At 39.7% G+C, this 14,363-nt stretch overlaps 1 protein-coding gene across 2 annotated transcripts in view; it reads right to left on the bottom strand.

The window, feature by feature from the left end:
* Positions 1 to 14,363, bottom strand: part of LOC148844875 (insulin-degrading enzyme-like 1, peroxisomal) — a 134,018-nt gene that overhangs the window by 83,265 nt on the left and 36,390 nt on the right. The gene's annotated exons all lie outside the window — the stretch shown is intronic.

The raw sequence follows: 14,363 nt of genomic DNA, 5'->3' as shown, positions 1-14,363 counted from the left end.
TTACTACAGATCTGATCATGCTTCAAAACCTCCAGATGACATATCCACATATTCAAGGACCCTTAAAAAATCACATCCAAAAAAGAAGATAACTCTGCCTTCCCTGAAATAGCGTGTAAGTTAGCCATCCTCAGAGCCTCGATTGTGCCATTAAAAAGGGTTATCTTCTCCAGACCTCTTGTATTCTCTTCTTCTCTCTTCTATTACCCACCACAGACCTTTCTTTTTCTCATTCTTATGAGTTATTCTTATGCAGTCTTCGGACCAGCAGACTACATAATGAATTAAAAAGGGCTGGTTGATCACATCCTTGAATCCTGGTTGCTGGAGTTTTTGGTGCTGGGTTGCTGCCCAAGTAGTAGTCTTGGAGATCCATCCCAAAAACAGGAAGAACCAGAGACAAGAAGAGATAGGACTGAAAAGTTTTCTTTATTTTTTTTTTGACCAATAACAGAATTTCATTAGATTTTTTAAAAAAGAATTACAAGAAGAGGAGAGGTAAACTTTCTTAACTCTCCTCGAGGAAATTTACTATTACAATTTATTCCTGTTGAGGATTTTACAGTTATTAGCTTGTTTTTATTTATTGTTTGTTTAGTTAGATGGGACCATAGCCCATTATTTAGAAGTTGATAGAGTAGTGGTTTTCTGTTTCATGTAAGTTGTTTGCATCAGCCGTCCTATTAAGGGCATATTTGTCTTTGTACATGTTTTTTTACTCAAAGTGTAAAATACTAATGGAAGAGGGCATCCAGCATTACTGCCTTCTCTTCCTTTCTTCATTCTTTCTCTTCTTCTTCTCTTCTCTCTCAAAACTCTTCCTCTCTTCCTCTTCTTTCTATATTTTTTATTTTTCTACTGATATCTACTTGGTATCAGAACCAAATTAGGCTTCCTTAAGGCTGATTCATGCAGTCTTAAATCAGCCAACTGCATGAGGGAGTAGAGGTAAAGATTCTGTATTACACATGCAGGGTGGAGATATTTGGCAGAGCAGGTTAGCTTGACAAAGCAGAGAAATTGATCAAGGGGATGCCCTTTGAGCCTGATATAACCCTAGTCTCCCCCTGAACATGTTTCAACTCTGACACTTGAACCAAAATTGGTTGTCATGATTAGAAGCCATGGTCTCTGAAGTGGCTGTGAATCCGGAAGGATATATTCACGATAGACTCAGGGTCTTGAATAGGAATTTGGTTAGGCATTTTGTGAATTCTGATCCAGACAAAGAGAGTATTGGTGACTGGGCTAATTCTACTTGGCATCCAAGGAAGCCGTTCCAGGTCAGGAAGTTGAATGTCGGCTTTTTCTTTTCATGTTCAATAGTTAAGCAGAGGAAGGTGATATTTTGAGGAAGGAACATAACCAGGTTCAATCTCCGGAACTTAGAATTGGGTGATGGAATCCCTTGGTTGGTGAAATCAGAGATTTGGGTCCTATAAGTTTGATCTGGATAAACATTTTTGGAATTCCCTTACATGCTTGATGTTTCCAAACTTTTAAACCAGTGGGAGATGTTTGCAGGAGATTCATATATGTGGATTCTCAAACGATTAACCGGAGGAGTGTTGCTGCTGCTCGTATCCTAGTTGAAGTCAACAAGATTCATATGGTCCCATCTTCTCTTGTCCTTCGCTATGCTGGAGAATGCTATGATTTAAGACTTGGAGTTAAAGGCTCATACCCAATGAGATGGTTTGAAAATCTAGGTTCAAACTGGGAGGAACTGAGCATGAACCCTCAGACAAAAGCTGCAAATGGTGGGAAGATGAACAGACTGCTCGAAAGAGGGCCCAAGGTTGAAGACAAGGGCATCGTCAGAATTATAGAGAATGCCAGTCCGGGTTTGATAGGTTCTAATAATAATGACTCCAGGAAGATTTCAAGAGGTGGACTGAATGGTGGGGCCCATCTGAATTGGACTGAAAAACGTAATGAAGTGGGAGCCTCTTTCGATGAGGAAGGAGGCTGTTGGTGGAGATTTTAATGAGGGGACACGTGGAGGGCCAGAATAAGGAGAGGGTGGGGCAAGGTAAAGATTCAGGAAGTTTCTGTAAAGAGACTGGGCCGAATGGGCCCTAGCATCTTCTTTTGTAATATCTTTTATTTTATTGTTGGCTAATGGGCCTCTCTTAATGGGCCTGTTATTTCTTTCTGTTTAATCTCTTTATGTTACTGCCTACCTGGCCACCCACTTAAGGGCATACTTGTCATCACTCTAATTTTTAATTCTTAATAAAAAAGGGTTAGAGGAGAAAGGGGAGATAATTCGACTACTTCTTCTCCTTCCTTCTCTTTTCGCCATCTTCTTCTCTTGTATTGCTGCTCTTACTTCTCTTCTTCCTTTCTTCTAATCTTCAAATTTACACCTAATATTTGAGGACTAATTTGCATCTTGGTATCAGAGCAGGTCTATTTCTTCCTTTTTCTCTTTCTTCTTTTTCCATACACCCTTAGATTAAGAGAGTGTATGGAGAGATAGGTTCTCTATAGTACAGAGGATCTCTGGCCTAGTTGGTAGAGGGTTTGGAGAGTTTAAATCTGGTTGGATATTGCCCAAAACCCTAGCCGATTAGAGATTTTCGAAGGTACTGGGTAAAGGTGAAGCTTGGGTGTGGCACTCTGTGCTTGGGAGGTGTCTTGTGACTCCTAAAGGAGGGCGGTTCAGGTTTGGAAGAGATTGGGAAGGTCTGGTAGGAGCGGTTGCATCTTCTCTCTTCCTCCCCAACAGCTAGACGGAGTAAAAACCTAGTTTTCAAGCATCTGAGTTCTGGTTTGACTTCGAGTAAGTTTATATAGACAAAATTTCTGGTCTTTTTATTTTCGTTTGATTGATGGAGACATACGGAAGTGAGTTCAAGCAAGTGCCGGTTTCAGGCCTTGGCTCGGTAGATTCCGTTTTGACTGGTGTAACCACAATCAAGCTAGATGGACAAATTATCTTGCTTGGGCACAGTCTATAAGAATTTATGTCTGTAGTAGAGGAAAACTCGGGTATCTCACAGGTAGTAAAGTGAAACCCAAAGAGACAGACCCTGAATTTGAAAAATGGATACAAAAGAACTATACTGTCATAGGATGGTTGGTCAATTCTATGCAACCTCGTATAAGTCAGCACAATCTCTGGATGTCTTCGGCTAAGGAGATATGGGATAGTGTTATTGAGACCTATTCACAGAAATTGAATGTAGCCAGAGTATATAAGTTGAAAAGTGATGTGAAGAACCTAAGACAGGGGGAGAAGAGTGTAGCAATCTACTACTCTATACAGAAATCCCTATGGCAAGAAATTGATGTTATGGAGATAGTTGTATGGGAGAGTAAGAATGATGCTGAAATGTATAGAAAGTTGGTGGAGAGAAATAGGGTGTTTGAATTTCTCACTGGACTCAACCCTGAGTTTGACATCATTAGGCAAAATATCTTGGCCAGAGATGAGTTACTCTTTCACAGGCATATGCTATGATAAGTAGTGAGGACAGTAGACGGCAGGTTCAGTTGCAGGGTCCACCTACAGAACATTTTGCACATGCTGGAATGAAGCCAAAGGGCCCTATTGAGAAAAAGGAGCAGATATGTGAATATTGTAAGAAACATAGGCATACAAAGGACACTTGCTGGAAGCTTCATCCTGAGTTTCTCCCTGATAGGTTTAAGATTAACAACGGCTCTAAGAAGGACAGTCAGGTAGGAAAACCTAAGACAACTAATGTTGCTACAGTACCTGAAGGGGGAAATAAGGAGAGTGAAGAGAAATCAACCATTGAGCAGTTGGCAGCAATGAAGGCAGATTTTGAAAAGTATGGGAGGCTCCTAAATCACTTGGAAGCTACGGTTTCTTCAGCTAACCCTTCCAACAACACATCATCTTCATCAGCATTTGCTCACTCAGGTATTCGTGCTTTTGCAAATCATGCTTCAGTTTCAAGTAATCATAAAATCCCTTGGATTATTGATTCCGGTGCATCAGACCATATGACCAGCCTGTCTAATCTTTTCTACTCATACCACCTTCTCTCTAGCAAAGAAAAAATATCCCTTGCTAGATGGGTCTCTTGCTCCTATCTCTGGTAAAGAAGATATAAAGACCTCTGACACCCTTTATTTATCCTCTGTCCTTCATGTCTCTAAACTTAATACAAACCTTTTATCTGTTAGCAGCTTAACTAAATCCATGAATTGTAGCATAACCTTCTTTCCCACTCATAGTGTTTTTCAGGACCTGCAGTCTCAGAGGATGATTGGGAGTGGCTATGAGGCGAACGGAATATACTTGCTGGACACACCGGATCGAGGTTTGGGACCCACCTCATGGAGTTGCCTTAGAGTCAGTTTTGTCAGAGTCTGTTAACAAAATTTTGTTATGTCACTTTTGATTTGGTCATTTGTCATTTTCTGCTTTGAGTCATTTGTTTCCAAATATGTTTAAGGGAGTGTCTTTATCGAGTCTTCATTGTAAGTCGTGTGAACTGGCAAAGCATTGTAGACATTCCTATTTAGTAAGCAATAAAAGATCACTTTCTCCTTTCCATATTGTTCACTCTAACGTGTGGGGGCCATATCATTTGCCAACTATGGGGGGTTATAGATAATTTATCCTTTTTATTGATGACTATTCGCGTTACACTTGGATTTATCTCATGAAATCCAGAGATGAAGTACCAACTATTGTGCAAAAATTTCATGAACTCATCCTCACCCAGTTTAACACTCGTATCAAAATATTCCGTTCTGATAATGCTAAGGAGTATTTTGAGAGAACTCTTTCCACCTATCTTGAAACTTTTGGGGTTATTCGTCAAAGTTTTTGTTCCTACACTCCACAATAAAATGGGTAATGACACTCAAGAGGTCAATAAACTAAAAGGATTTCTCAACTCTGAATTTGAGATCAAGGATTTGGGAGATCTTCGGTATTTTTTGGGCATTGAAGTTGCTAGATCGAAAGATGGTATCTTCATTTCTCAGTGTAAATATGTCATTGACCTCCTTGCTGAGACTGGTAAACTTGGAGCTAAACCAATCTCCACTCCTATTGATCCTAATCATAAGCTTTCTACTACAGATGGTGAGCTTTTATCTAATAAGGAGGTGTTTCAGAGACTACTTGGGAAGTTGTTATATCTTTGCATGACTCGGCCAGATATTTCCTATGCAATAAGTGTTACTAGTCAATTTATGCATTCTCCCAGAGATACTCATTTAGCTGCTGCAGTAAGGGTTCTGTGTTACTTGAAAGGTAAACCAGGGAAAGGTATTCTATTTGCTAAACATGGACACATGAAACTAGAAGCTTTCACTGATGCCGATTGGGCAGGATGTATTGATGATAGGAGATCCACCTTAGGTTATTGTGCTCTGGTTGCAGGGAACATGTCATGGAGGAGTAAGAAACTGTCTGTAGTTGCTAGATCCTCAGTTGAAGCAGAATATAGGGCAATGGCACATGGTGTGTCAGATTTATTGTGGCTACGATCCCTTCTAGAAGAATTGGGGGTTGATTACGAGAAGCCAATGATACTCTATTGTGACAACCAAGCAGCTATCAACGTTGCACATAATCCTGTTCAACATGACAGAATTAAGCACATTGAGGTTGATAAACATTTTATAAGGGAAAGAGTTTCCTCAGGGGAAGTTTGTTTGCCATTCATCACATCAGAAGAGCAACTGGCTAATATCTTGACCAAGGGAGTTCCAAGAGGGAAAATGACACACTATATAAGCAAGCTGGGCATTATTGACATCTATGCTCAGCTTGAGGGGGAGTGTAAAGAGACTAGGCCAAATGGGCCCTAGCATCTTCTTTTGTAATATCTTTTATTTTATTGTTGGCTAATGGGCCTCTTAATGGGCCTATTATTTCTTTCTGTTTAATCTCTTTATGTTACTGCCTACCTGGCCGCCCACTTAAGGGCATACTTGTCATCACTCTAATTTTTAATTCTTAATAAAAAAGGGTTAGAGGAGAAAGGGGAGATAACTCGACTACTTCTTCTCCTTCCTTCTCTTTTCGCCATCTCTTCTCTTGTATTGCTGCTCTTACTTCTCTTCTTCCTTTCTTCTAATCTTCAAATTTACACCTAATATTTGAGGACTGATTTGCATCTGTTTCCAATGCTAGATAAAGAAGAGGTGGCTTGGGAGGGTAAGGGGACCGAAGTTTCAAAAGGGGCCCATGCCTTGAATTTAATAATAAAGAATTTCAAAAAACGATTTAGAGCTTCATTCTTAAAGGCTAACAGAAAATACTTATAACTTCAAATGTCAAAAGCAAAGGAAGCTGAGGTGAAGAAAATCGAGCAACAAGCAAGAAGTCAATAAAGAAAGATGGGTTTGGGAGATTTTCAAGTCTATTTCAATTGGGAAGAAGACTGATCCAAACAAAGATAAGGCAAATAATAAAGAAGAGGCTTTACGAATTGACTCTGATGATGGTTGTGCCTTGGTTTGCTACAATCCTATGGTGGATGACTTGGTGGTAGCCTCAAAAGTAGAGGAAGACAAGGGGTCTGAAGTCATTTCTGTTCAAGAAGGTGATTGTAACTCTAGTGAGCAGTTCAGTAAGGCCGTAGGGGAAGGCTGTGAGGAAGTGGAGATTGGTTTGAGGGAAGAGGAGGAAGGTGCAAAGGGGATTAAAGCATGGTTTCAAATGTCGCCAAATGTCGCTAATGTTGCCCAACATATGTCGATGTCGAGGCTCACCGACATGAAAATGGATGGTAATATAAAAATTACATTATTTCGGTCGACATTTCCTATATTTCGGAAATGTCGACCAAATCGGTCCAAATAACCAAAAAAGATGCAGTTTTTCCTATTATGTCGACAGGTTGTCAACTAATTTCGACAAGATGTCGACTAATGTACATTAATAATATTTTCATTAATAATTTCTATTTAATATTTCAAACAAAATACTTATAAAAAAGAATTAACAAAATATAAAAACAAAAGAATAAACTAATTACTTTATAATATAAAACATAAAATATTTTTCAAGTAATAAAATATTAACTAGTTAGCATTTTTTAAAATATTTATTAAAATCAGAAAATGTTTATTAAATTTTATAATAAATTATATTCTTCATTTAATATAAAAAATCAGAATAAATTTAATAAATTTTATACTAAATCATAATTTATAGTAAATTTAGTACTAAAAATCATAATAAATTCATTAAGTTTTATAAGAAATCAGAATTTATCATAATCTTAATACTACAAAAAGGAGAATCAGTTTATTAAATTTATAATAAAACATAATGTATTATAACTTTAATATTTAAAAAATCAGAATAAATATATTTCTATTTACTAGTGTGAAATAAATACATTAGAATTTATAATAAATCAGAATTAAAAATAAGAAAAGAAAATATCAGATAACCTTGTAAAAACATCAAAATGCATAATAAATCAGTAAATCATCATTTACTAAATTGTTATTGATCTTAGTTTCTTAGCATTATATAATGGTTGGGAATAAGATAATAGTCTAGAAATATGTATTCATACTTCTTTTATCATTTTACAAAATATCTTTGCATATTTCCACATATTTCATAATATTTCCACAATGTCTCTAATTTTTACAATATTTCCCCACGACATTTCCGACATTTCCAACATATGTCCTATATTTTGGTAAGCAACATTTCCATCGACATCAACAAACCTTGGATTAAAGAGGGTGAGGCAGAAAGAGTGGTGGAAGGAGAAGAAGTGAGACTGGTTGAGAATGTGGTTTGTAGGGACTGCAACCAGGCAAGGAGATCAAATGCTGATCTTTCTTACTCTGAAGAGGTGGTGATAAGCATGTCAAGAGTGGACCTAGACCGAAGAAGAAAGATAGTTGGGAAGTCCTTGGATGCTGGGGAGATAGTGGTTGCCAAGAAACCTCGATCTTCAAGAAATCCCCACATTATTCATGTTACCAAAGTTTTCTCTTGGCTGAAACTCAGTTTGGTGGGGCAGGACCTACAAAAATCTTCAAGAAGGTATATAAGAGAAAAGGTGTGAAGAAAGCTAGGCCGATTATAGACGACGAAGGTGGGACTGGATCTCGGATTATTGGCAGCCATGATACTCAGGAGGGTGGCTATCAACAGGGTGAGGAGATTAAAGCCGCAAGGTAATTCTCTTGTATGGAAATGTTGAATTCGATCTCTAAAAAAAAAGGTGGAAAGGAGACATGCCAATTGAGGAAATTGATGAAAGGGATGTAGAGGTTGGTAAGAAGCATGGAATGTTCTTTTGGGGAGGGAAGGGATTAGCTAGGAAAGCCTTCAAGAAGTTTGAGAGAAAGAGGAAAGAAGAGAAGTTAAAGAAAGTGATTACCGGGGGAGGGGGGAGAAGTGGAATGAAGAAGACAAAGGTCAAGAGGAAGGTCTCGAGAAGGATTGAGGAGAGGCTTGTTTTCTTCAGCTTCCAGTTTGAATTGGAGGTGTACGGGAATCTTTTGGTCCAGGGCATAGTGGCTTTTGCTGCTTTTGTTTTGGTTGGTGTTTCTTTAAGGTCTAGAGTGTGTTTTTTGATTTTGGTGTTAGTAGTTGTTTAGAGTGCTTAGTGTCTGTCTTTTCCTCTCGGGTAATTCCTTATCATCTTTCTCATTGTATTCTTTCTTTTCTGCTTTGAATTTAATTATTACTTTTTGTTAAGAGTTAGCCGAATGAGGGGTAGATTAGTCTTTTCCAGCCACTTTAAGTTATGTGCTTATGTGGCAGTTCTAATTAGACTTCCTGTCCCATACTTAAGTGGGGCCAGTTTAGTCTTTGTACTTAATTAAACCCCTAATCCATATTATGGTCGAACGGTAGGGTTTAGCCTACTATGTTCGACCGTTCTCTTCTTCTTCTGCTCTTCTCCTGGTTCGAACTACTGTAGCTACAGGACAAACATGGTATCAGAGCAAGACGTTGCTCTCTAAATCTCCTCCCCTGCTCCTCTCTGTTCGTGACCTCATTTTTTTTCTTCTTTCTGGGCTGAAAATGGAGAACACGGATTCGACCTAGGTCTGAGAACACTTCAGTCCTTCCTCTGCGCAGAACTTGACTGTTTTTCAAGAAAAACCTTCAGAAGTGGATGGTCGAGTGAAGCTCTCCATCAGAGGTTGGATACCTTTTTTTTGTGCTGTTGGTATTTCTGGGTTGAAAGCCTTCAGAATCTGCTTGGACTGACCAGAGCCTAGAGAACTAGGTTGTTTGTAGCCTTGGTTCTTGGAAAAAGGTCCAAGAACAGGCTGTGTTTACAGTGGCCGAATGGTGTAAGGGTATGTTTGACCCTTTTATGTGGGTCTGTAATTGTTTTGAAGCCTTTGTTGGTCACAAGTGACCTGAATTGAATGACAGGTTACTACAGTGGCAGTAGTTGATGTTTTCTTTGGACTTGCAGTGCCCTCTGAAAAAGTCAGACAGATCTGTACCATGTGTGACAGCTATGGTTGTGTGGTGGTGCTTGTGATGCTCAATCTCTATTGAGCAGCTTCAAGAGGGCTTGTATGTGGTTAGTGAGTTGCTAAATTAATGTCAATGTGATTCATGGTTTTGTGAAATCAGTAGTGGTGTGAACAAGAACAAAAGTTTGTGTACCTATCAACTGTGTCTGGGGACGACTGTAGTATCTGGGACATCTGTGTGTTTGGGGACTGATTGATTGTGACTGGTTGTGAACAGTGGTGATTGATTGTGACTGGTTGTGAGCCTCTCATCTGTGTTTGGGGACTGCTGTAGTGTCTGGAACATCAAACTCCTGACAGCAGTACTTAGTTGGCAACTGGGAATTCAGATTAGAAGTAGCATTGGAAGAGCATCATGGCAGCAACTGGAGATGGTTGTAGTGATAAAAAACCTAGTGTGGTGATTCCCTCTGACTATCTGGATGTGCAGATGACTTCAATTAAACTTAATGGTGAGAACTATGTACCATGGGCCAAGTCAGTGAAAGTTTTTCTCAAGGCAAAGAGGAAAGTGAAGCATGTGAAGGAAGATAAACCACCAGCTGACTCTTTAGGGTTTGATGACTGGGAACAGGAAGATGCCCAAATCATGACATGGTTATGGAATAGTATGGAACCTAAAATAAGTGCCAATTTTATGTTCTTAGATACAGCCAAGGACATATGGGAACATACCAAGAAACTTTATTTTGGGCAGAATAACACTACGAGGGTATATTAGCTCTATCAGGAGTATTTTGATCTGCAACAAGGGAGTAAAACCCTAGAAGAATACTATTCCAGCATGAAAAACATCAAAAATGAACTAAATGTCTATCATCCCCTAACTCTGGATCTTAAGGTTCAGCAACAACAAAGGAAACAACTAGATGTCACTAGGTTCTTAGTGGGGCTGAAATCAGAGTACAAACTAGTTAGAGCCCAAATTTTGGGAAGCTCTATTCTTCCTACCCTTGAGGAAGTATTTGCAAGGCTCCGCAGGATCTCCTTGGGTTCTACAGAGAGTACAAACACCATCTAACAGATCAGGATTTGTGGTAGCCAGAGGAGGTGGACGTGGTAATAGAGGGGGAGGACATGGATCTCGAGGAGGTCGTGGTGGTTTCATATTTGGCCGTGGTGGTGGTCGAGACTCAAGGGGAGGCCGTGGTAAAGGAAAAAGTACCTCTACTAGGAACTATACCCATTGTGGTAAGGAAGGACATTCAGTGAATTTTTGTTATGATCTCCACGGCCCACCTTCTACATGGGCAAATCATGCAGTTGCTGGTGGGGTTGATGTCAGTGATAACCGATAGCTAGATCTCATATCTTCCACATCTACATCTATTTCTAGGAAGGAGATGATGAGTGTACCGCGTGATGAGTATGAGAGGTTCCTTCAGGCTACTTCACAACATACTACTGCCACCCTTGCTCACTCAGGTATTGCTTGTCTGGCATCCAAACCCTCTCCCTAGATTATTGACTCTAGAGCCTCTGATCACATGACCGGGACTCCAGGAGTGTTCTCTTCCCTCTCTAAAACTTCCACATCTCAAACTGTTACCCTTGCCAACAGTTCCTCTTCTCCCATCTGTGGTGATGGTAATGTTGACACGGCTTCTCTTTCTTATTAATTTGTTTTATATGTACCTAAATTTTCATTCAATCTTATGTCAGTCAATAAATTAACTAAGACCCTTAATTGTTCTATTACATTTTTCCCTTCCTTTTATGTTTTTCAGGATCTCAAGACGAGGAAGAAGATTGGTGGGAGCATGAAGCCGGTGGATTGTATTACCTTGACGGTGGATCATCAGTTGCACTTTCGACTTCACTCACTCCTCTACAATGGCATTGTCGGCTGGGACATCCATCTCTAAAGGCACTCAAGATACTAGTTCCGTCTTTGAGCCATTTGTCGTCTTTACAGTGTGAGTCATGTCAGTATGGGAAACACCATCAGGTTCCCTTCAGTCCTAGAGTTGATAGTCGTATGTTGAGTCCTTTTGCTTTAGTTCATTCAGATATTTGGGATCCGATTAAAATAGAGTCTTATAATGGTTACAAGTATTTTGTCACTTTTATTGATGATTGTTCAAGGATGACATGGATTTATTTAATGAGTGAATTATTTTCCATTTTTCAAAATTTCCATGCTGAAATACGTACACAATTTAGTGTTCCAATCAAAGTTCTTCGTTCAAATAACGGTCGTGAATACTTTCTTACTTCCTTTCAATAGTATTTAGAACAGCATGGCACCATTCATCAAACTTCATGTGCATCCACTCCTCAACAAAATGGGGTGGCTGAACAAAAGAACCGTCATCTCCTTGAAACTGCTCGATCTATTCTTCATCATATGAGTGCTCCTAAACGATTTTGGAGTGATGTTGTGCTTACTGCTTGCTTCCTTATTAATCGGATGCCCTCCTTCATCCTTCATGGTCAGTCTCCCTTTTCTATTTTGTTCCCCACCTTGTCTCCCTTTCCATTAACACCTCGGGTCTTTGGTTGTGTGTGCTTTGTTCACAATTTGAGTCCTGGGATAGACAAGCTGGATGCACACTCTATTAACTATGTCCTTCTTGGCTACTCTCGGACCCAAAAAGGGTATAAGTGTTACAATCCCATTACTCGAAAGTTCTATGTCTGTCCTGATGTCACCTTTTTTGAGTTTGTCCCTTTCTTCTCAGGACCTGAAGTATCAGTATCTCCACCTTTGCTTCCTCTTCCTCTTCTAGTCCGTGATCCCGTTCCGATTGTTCTAGTTGGGGTTGTCCCTTCACCTTCTCCAGTGCAAATTCCTATTGAACGACCACCGATCCAGCACGTGTATACTCATCGACAGACACAAGCTCCTCCTCCAGCTTCTACCTTGTCTACAGATCCTGTTGTTGCTCCTGTCCTAGAACCTTCAAGACTTCATCTTCCCATTGCTTTACGGAAAGGTAAACATAGTTGTACCCTCCATCCCATTTCCAATTTTGTTTCAGTCTCTCACCTTTCCGCTTCACATCACCAGTTTGTTTCACTATTGTCACCTATTTCTATACCTAAGAATGTCCAGGAGGCTCTTACCTCACCTAGGTGGCATCAAGCAATGGAGGAGGAACTCTCTACCCTTCAGCATACTCAAACGTGGGAGCTCACTACTCTTCCTCCCAGTAAGCATGTTGTGGGTTGTAAGTGGGTGTATACTATTAAATACTTGCCAGATGGTAGTGTGGAGCGTTTGAAGGCCAGACTTGTTACTAACGGTTATTCACAAATGTATGGGGTGGACTATATGGAGACCTTCTCTCCCATGGCTAAGATTAGCTCTGTCCGTGTCTTAATCTCCCTGACAGTTATGCATGATTAGCCCTTGTTTCAACTTGACATTAAAAAATGCCTTCCTTCATGGTGACCTTATGGAGGAGGTATATATGGAGCAACTACCTGGGTTTGTTGCTCAAGGGGAGGATGGTAAGTTGTGCAGACTGAAAAAGGCAATTTATGGGTTGAAACAATCACCTCGTGCTTGGTTTGGGAAGTTTAGTGAGGTGGTAAAGAATTTTGGAATGAAACAATGTCAGACTGACCACTTAGTGTTCAGCTATGATTCAGAAGCTAGAAAGATTTTATTAGTGGTCTATGTGGATGATATTGTCATAACTGGCAGTGACAAATTGGGGATTGATAAACTAAAGGTCTTTCTGCAAAACCATTTTCAAACAAAAGACCTTGGGAAGTTGAAGTATTTCTCGGGTATAGAAGTTGCCAGATCAAAGCAAGGTGTAAACCTGTGCCAAAGAAAATATGTTTTTAATCTACTGGATGAAACAGGACTGTTAGGTGCAAAACCAGTTGAAGCTCCCATGGAACCAAATGCTAAGTTGAGTAGTGATATAGGGGAAATATTTGATGTTCCTGGAAGATACAGACAATTAGTGGGGAAGCTGAACTATTTGACTATCACAAGACCAGACATCTCCTTTGTAGTCAGTGTGGTGAGCCAATTTATGCAGAACCCTCAGATACCTCACTGGGATGCATTTCTTAGAATTGTAAGGTACCTGAAGGGAGCTCCAGGCCGTGGGTTATTGTACAAACCAGGAGGAAGACTTGAGGTAATTGGGTATACAGATGCAGACTAGGCAGGCTCAGTGTCGGATAGAAGATCTACTACGGGTTACTGCACATTCCTTGGAGGCAATCTAGTGACATGGAAGAGTAAGAAGCAGACTATTGTTCCAAGGAGTAGTGTTGAAGCCGAATACAGAGCCATGGCACATACTACATGTGAATTAGTATGGCTAAGAAACCACCTACAAGAAATTGGATTCACAATGGACAGACATATGAGATTGTATTGTGATAATCAAGCTGCAATTCACATCTCATCTAATCCTGTTTTTCATGAGAGAACAAAGCACATAGAGATTGATTGCCACTTTGTGAGGGAGAAAGTCCTTACTGGAGAGATAAGCACAGAACATGTGGGCTCAGGTGATTAGTGGGCAGGTTTGTTTACAAAAGGTTTAAACTCAGGGAGAGTGAACTATATATGTAACAAGCTGGCATTATATGACATATATTCTCCAGCTTGAGGGGGAGTGCTAGAGTTAGCCGAATGAGGGGTAGATTAGTCTTTTCCAACCACTTTAAGTTATGTGCTTATGTGGCAGTTCTAATTAGACTTCCTGTCCCATACTTAAGTGGGGGCAGTTTAGTCTTTGTACTTAATTAAATCCCTAATCCATATTATGGTCGAATGGTAGGGTTTAGCCTTCTTCTTCTTCTTCTTCTTCTTCTGGTTTGAACTACTGTAGCTACACGACAAACACTTTTCATAAAAAAACAGAGGGCTGATCAATTTGCTTCAAATTGCTTAGTTCTTGGATTTTTTTATGGATTTCAGTCATTAGGAAGGTGCT

Source organism: Nelumbo lutea, chromosome 7 (assembly GCF_056320005.1).
Source record: "Nelumbo lutea isolate HS-2025 chromosome 7, American lotus-T2T, whole genome shotgun sequence".
Classification (NCBI taxonomy): Eukaryota; Viridiplantae; Streptophyta; class Magnoliopsida; order Proteales; family Nelumbonaceae; genus Nelumbo; species Nelumbo lutea.
This window is presented reverse-complemented; position numbering and strand designations above follow the sequence as displayed.